The 5519-nt window shown below is 45.7% G+C and overlaps 1 long non-coding RNA gene across 1 annotated transcript; it reads left to right on the top strand.

The window, feature by feature from the left end:
- The first annotated feature begins 339 nt into the window (after nucleotides 1-339).
- On the top strand, nucleotides 340-5282 carry LOC119340267. The gene is made up of 2 exons (XR_005164466.1): nucleotides 340-841; nucleotides 915-5282. It is a non-coding gene; the product is annotated as an uncharacterized LOC119340267 (long non-coding RNA).
- Nucleotides 5283-5519: the final 237 nt, after the last annotated feature.

The following is a 5519-nucleotide window of genomic DNA, read 5'->3' as shown; positions in this document are numbered from 1 at the left end:
AAAAAGTTTGTGAAAACCGAAATTTTTCACAGATTTTAAAAGAAGTTGGCAAAAAATGAAAAAAAGTTCATGAAATTTTGAAAAAGGTTAGTGCATTTGAGAAAAAAAAAGAAAAAAAGCAGGAAAGCAATACAGGAAAACAGGAAAAGAAACACAAAAAATGAAAAGCAAACAAAACCGTGTTAAACAGATGAAAAGGAAAAAGAGGGAGCTCCCGACCAAATCGCACGCTATGCCACATGATAGGAGTTTGGGCACGCAAACAGGCCCTCTTTTTAGGACTCGTCCAAATTGGAGACTTTAATCGCTGGAGCGGAGATCCATGGATCTGGATCTGGATGCATCTCTTCTCCCGTCGGTCGGCGACGAACCCTAGCTAGCGTGTCTCCACCGGCTTCCAAAAAAAAAAACTCGTGTCAGTCCGGGTGCGAGAGGCCACCGGCGGCGCTCTAGACTAATCGGATCGGATCTGAGCGAATCCCGCCGCCGCGCCCGTCTCGCATGCCGTGGCCGATGACCGCGTCGGCCGGGGCCCGTCCCTGCCCAAACGGCGGCGATGATGGATGGAGCCGCCGGCGCCGGCCAGGCTCCCGACCTGCGGACGCGCCGGGTCGCCGCTCCTCGGGGCCAGCCCCTCCCGCCGCGGCGGATCGCGCATCGGCTTGGAGGCCCCTCGGGGCTGCCGCCGGTGCGGGAGGCCTCCGCGGCGCGGGCTGGGGAGTGGGGACCGAGCGGCGGGGCCCGTGAGGCGTTCCGGTCGAGGGATTGGTCGGGCCGGTGCGGGATCTGAGCCGCCGTCCATGGATTTCTCGCAGCTTGGCTGCGTTTCGCTTTCGATTCGGTACTGTCCCCGTCTCTCTCTCTCACTCAGATTCTCACACGCTCGCTCACTCTCTGTGTGCTCGCGCGCGCAGAGTCCACACCAGTGAACCCTAACCCGAAACCGGATCAGGCGAGCTCTCGTTGCCGGATCGCTGACCCGTCGTCCCGGTGGCCGCTGCGTCAGTTCCACACCGCTACGGCGCCGCCAGCCATTGCCGTTCCCTTGCCTTGGATTCGGTTGTGGCGTGGGCTGGAGCCGTACTCTGTTGTCTGATGCGTCGTTCAAGCGGGGGGTTTGGTCAGTCGAGGCCAGGCATGAGCAGCTCCTGAGCAGGATGGATGGATGGATGGATGGATGCGTTCATGTGTCGTGAACTAAAACCACGACTCCTATTTTTGAACGGAGGGAGTATGAATGTATGGATATCATGGTCATGTTGCTTGCTGTGTAGAGCCCGGAGGTGGGTTGAGAAAAAAAGAGGGGCAATGATGATGATGACGACGACGACGACGGCTGAAATTACCATGTCTTGAGCAATCAAGGCAGCTGTGGTGTGGTGGTACTAAACAGAGCTGAAAAAAATATCGGTGTCTGCGTTGGAGTTGGCCTTGGAGCCCACCCTTGCCTCTCTTGCAGCCTGTCTAATTCATCGCTGATGTTGGATGCTTTGTGCCTCGGGCGGTCATTCTGTTGAGTGATAACCATGGCAGTTCTCTTGCATCGTGATGGGTAGATTATGCAGCAAGAAATGTGGGGGTTGGGCTTGAAGATGGAAGACAAAACTAACCCTAAACCGAATCAGGCGAGCTCTCGTTGCCGGATCGCCGGCCAATCATCCGGTTGGCCGCCACGTCAGTTTCGCACCCCTGCGGTGCTGCCAGCCACCGCCGTTCCATTGCCTTGGATTTGGCTGTGGCGTGGGCTGGGAACCGTACGGTGTTTGTCTGACGAGCCGTCCGCACGGGGGGTTTGGTCGGTCGACTCCAGGTATGAGCAGCTCCTGAGCTTGATGGCTGGATGTGTGCACACATGTAATGGAGTATCATGGTCATGTTGCTTGGTGTGCCGAGGCAACCTCATTTTTGGACCAAAAAGAGGGGCGATGACGACGATGATGATGACGATGATGATGACTGTGGCTGAAATAATGCTGTCTTGAGCAATCGAGACAGCCTTGGTTTGTGGGACTAAACTGAGCTGAAAAAGTCGGTGTCACCACCCTTGCTTCTGTTGCAGCCTGCTCAATTTTTCGCCGATGTTGGATGATCTGTCCCTTGGATGGTCGTTCTGATGAGTGACAACCAGGGCAGTTCTCTTACACTGCGATGGGTAGATCATGGAGCAAGAGATGTGGGTGTTGGGTTTGAAGATGAATGACAAAGCTGAGCCCTCTTTTGCTACGCTACATACACTGAATTTTCACTGTTCAGTTGCATTTTGTTTTGGATTCGGTGTGAATCCTCCTCCTCCTCCTCCTCTCTCTCTCTCTCTCTCTATATATATATATATATATATATATATATATATCCTACAACAAATCAGTCAAGCTGTCATTGCCTACTCGCTGACCCATGGTCCGGGTGGACTAACGCTATGGTGCCGTCAGCCACCGCCATTCCATTGCCTTGGATTCGGTTGTGGCGTGGGCTGGGAACCATACAGTGTTGTCTGATGCGTCGTCCGAGCCGGAGGTCTGGTACTCTGGTTGGCTGATGCCAGACATGAGCAACTCCTGAGAGCATGGTTAATAGTACAGCCAACTTCTGGCATGCATGCATGTATGTATGGATGTATGGATACTATGGTCATGTTGCTGCCGAAGTCACTGTTTTGACCTTTTTGGAAAGGTTCGCACAAAATGAACCATGTCTGAAACTTCAGTACAATCTAACCCCCTGTATCCATCGATCCATCCATCTATCCATCAACCCATCCATCCATCTATCTATCTATCTATCTATTTGAGGCGATGATGATAAAACATGGCTGACATAAACTTGTCTTCGATTATTCGAGGAGCTGTGGGCCTCAAAAACCTACTCTCCCCTCTTTTGGCACCTTATCATTCTCACCGAATATTGATGGCTCTGTCTTGGATGGTCATTCTGCTGAGTGATAATCAGAGGAGCTCGACCTCAGTGGTGGGGGTTGATCTGGTGAAAGAAGATGGAGCCAGGTTGTATGATCTATCAAAGGCGAATCTGAGCCCTCTCAAATCTCAATGCAACTAATACTGCGCCCTCTACACATCTATTTATCCCTATTGCATTTTTATGTTTTAAATTGATGAATTGTCGTGGTTGTAGCATTGGGCCATCTCATTAGGAGCAACTACGCACAAATCACCTCTCGTGGTGTTCGGTTTGCCTTCCCATGATTTTGTTGTCCATTGAGGGAACCAGTTTGGTGCATCCGGGCCTTTTCTTTTCTGTTATTATTTTTCCTTGAATGGCTGTGATAATAATGCTGCCCTTGGGTATTTTTTGAAATTATCTTATTTGGTACTGTATCAGTTTGGTTGTTTCAATTGCTATTTGACTTTTGATAATTTCATTTTGCTACTGTTCTCTTTATCTAGTTATCAGTTTGTACTTTTGGGCACTCCTCATTTATTTACTGGTTTTCATCTTAAGGGTCATATAGGGAAAGTTCAGATGTCAAGATTACTGTTTCCTTCATGTCATGTTCATGAATGGCTGCGATGATATAGCTTCCATGTGGGTGCTTCTATCTAATACCTGTATTGATTCAGTAGGTGCTAAACTAGGACTCTAGGAGTCCTTGTGTCACAACAAGTAACCGGTTTAGCGGCTAACAATTACTGTTAAACATTGGAATTAAGAATCCACTTAACAGTGTGGAGAGAGATTACATGGAATTAAGAATCCACTTAACAGTTTGGTTGCTTACAGCAGAATGCTTTGAAATAAAGATGCATCATTAAGGACTACTTTGTTTGAATAAATAAAAAAATTGTGTTGTGAAGGGCCTAGAAAGAGGAACAGGATTTCACATCTTTTCATCAAACTATGCTATTATTTGCAACTGTATGTCCTTTGTTATGCATGTTCTGTTTTTTGTCTCAGCATTTCCATTTAGTCGTAACCGCATTTTATTTTGCGGAAGGTCTTACATTCATGTATTTGCTGCACTACGGCACCGCAAGCATCAGCAATTGTAATAATTACATTTGATCTATTAATTTATTAATTATATTTTTTTAAATTCTGAATCTACAATTCTATTTCTCGTTTACATTATGTTCACTGTAACCTGCAGCACTAACCCTGTTGATGGCTTTCTTCTGTTGCAAAAAAGAAAGTTCATGTTCTCCTGTTTTTATTTTGGCTTGCAGTCACTCGTTTTATCTGGTGAAGTGAACAAATGGCAATTGCTTCTTTCATTGCCGGTAATACGGCCATCAGTGCAGTATTCCATATTAACTTCTGAACACAGCATATTTGTTTCTGTTGTGTGTTGTTGATAATTATTCTTTTTCTGAATGGCTATGATGATTTCCTCCCCATGGTGTCTTTCAACATATCCTGAGATAGAGACACTTTCACGTCTCTAGGTTGGTTCCATTCAACTTTGCCCAGTTAGACAGTTAATCATTAAACTAGGAGGCCTTGCTCTGCAGCAAGTTACCAGTTGTGGCTATTTGTTGCTGAGTGGAGAGAGGTTTTATTCCTTATGGTACTACCTGAAGCATTGTCCAACTAAGGTGATTCATGGGCAGGTAAATCTGAGCCATTCATTCAAGTAGTACTCCCCAAAAATTTCCCGGATTTTGTGAACTACTAGATGATGCCCCGGCCCCCGTGTGTTGCCGTGGGAACCTCGTTAAAATAATTGTATTAATAGGTGCTAGAAAACAACTAAACTAATGCAAGATAATAATAATATTCTTGACTTACATTGTAGCAGCATGCCATTTTGTTTCTATAAAAAGTGCAAATCATGAACTACGTAGATAGGCTTCAAGTATCCACCATGTATGCTGTATATGACAATATAAAAGTCAATTAAAAAAATGTAACCTATCAACGACGTCGACATGTTACAATTCAAAAAATATAACTTATCAACGCCAACGACATGTATCGCTTGGTAATATGGCGCGGTTGCATTTTTAAATTAATGCAAAAAGGTGCAACTTATAATTGACATGCATAGGTCCTTAGGTGGCATGGTTGCATGCTTAGAAAAATTAGATCGTGAATTGGATGTAAATAAATGTAAGTTATGATTTGTGATTGACATCCATACGTGCTGTTGTGGCATGGCTGCATGTTATTAAAAATTAGCTAGTGGGTTGTAGCTATTGAGAAGTAGAGGATTCCTCGTGTATTTGTTATGGTACGTGAGTCTGACACTTTGCACTTGTACTTCTGCCTGATTATAGAAATTTTAGCATTGGGTACTTCTGAAATATACTCCAGAAAACAGCTTGGTTTCCTGAACAGCCTTTTTAAAACTATATCTTGTTGGCAATCGTGAATGGTCATGATCCCATGGTGAAAATTAAGTCGTTTATACTCTACACTCCAGGCTGTAGCTTGAAAAGTGAACCCGCCTATCTATGGCTCTGGTTCCTTCTGTCTCTGGACCTTCTGGCCTTCTGGGAAGGTGAGAGGATGTGAAGTCTTTTTATAGTGAACCAATTTTAAGCAGTTTTTTAATGGTACTGTTAATA

This window comes from Triticum dicoccoides, chromosome 7B, assembly GCF_002162155.2.
Source record: "Triticum dicoccoides isolate Atlit2015 ecotype Zavitan chromosome 7B, WEW_v2.0, whole genome shotgun sequence".
Taxonomy (NCBI): domain Eukaryota; kingdom Viridiplantae; phylum Streptophyta; class Magnoliopsida; order Poales; family Poaceae; genus Triticum; species Triticum dicoccoides.
This window is presented reverse-complemented; position numbering and strand designations above follow the sequence as displayed.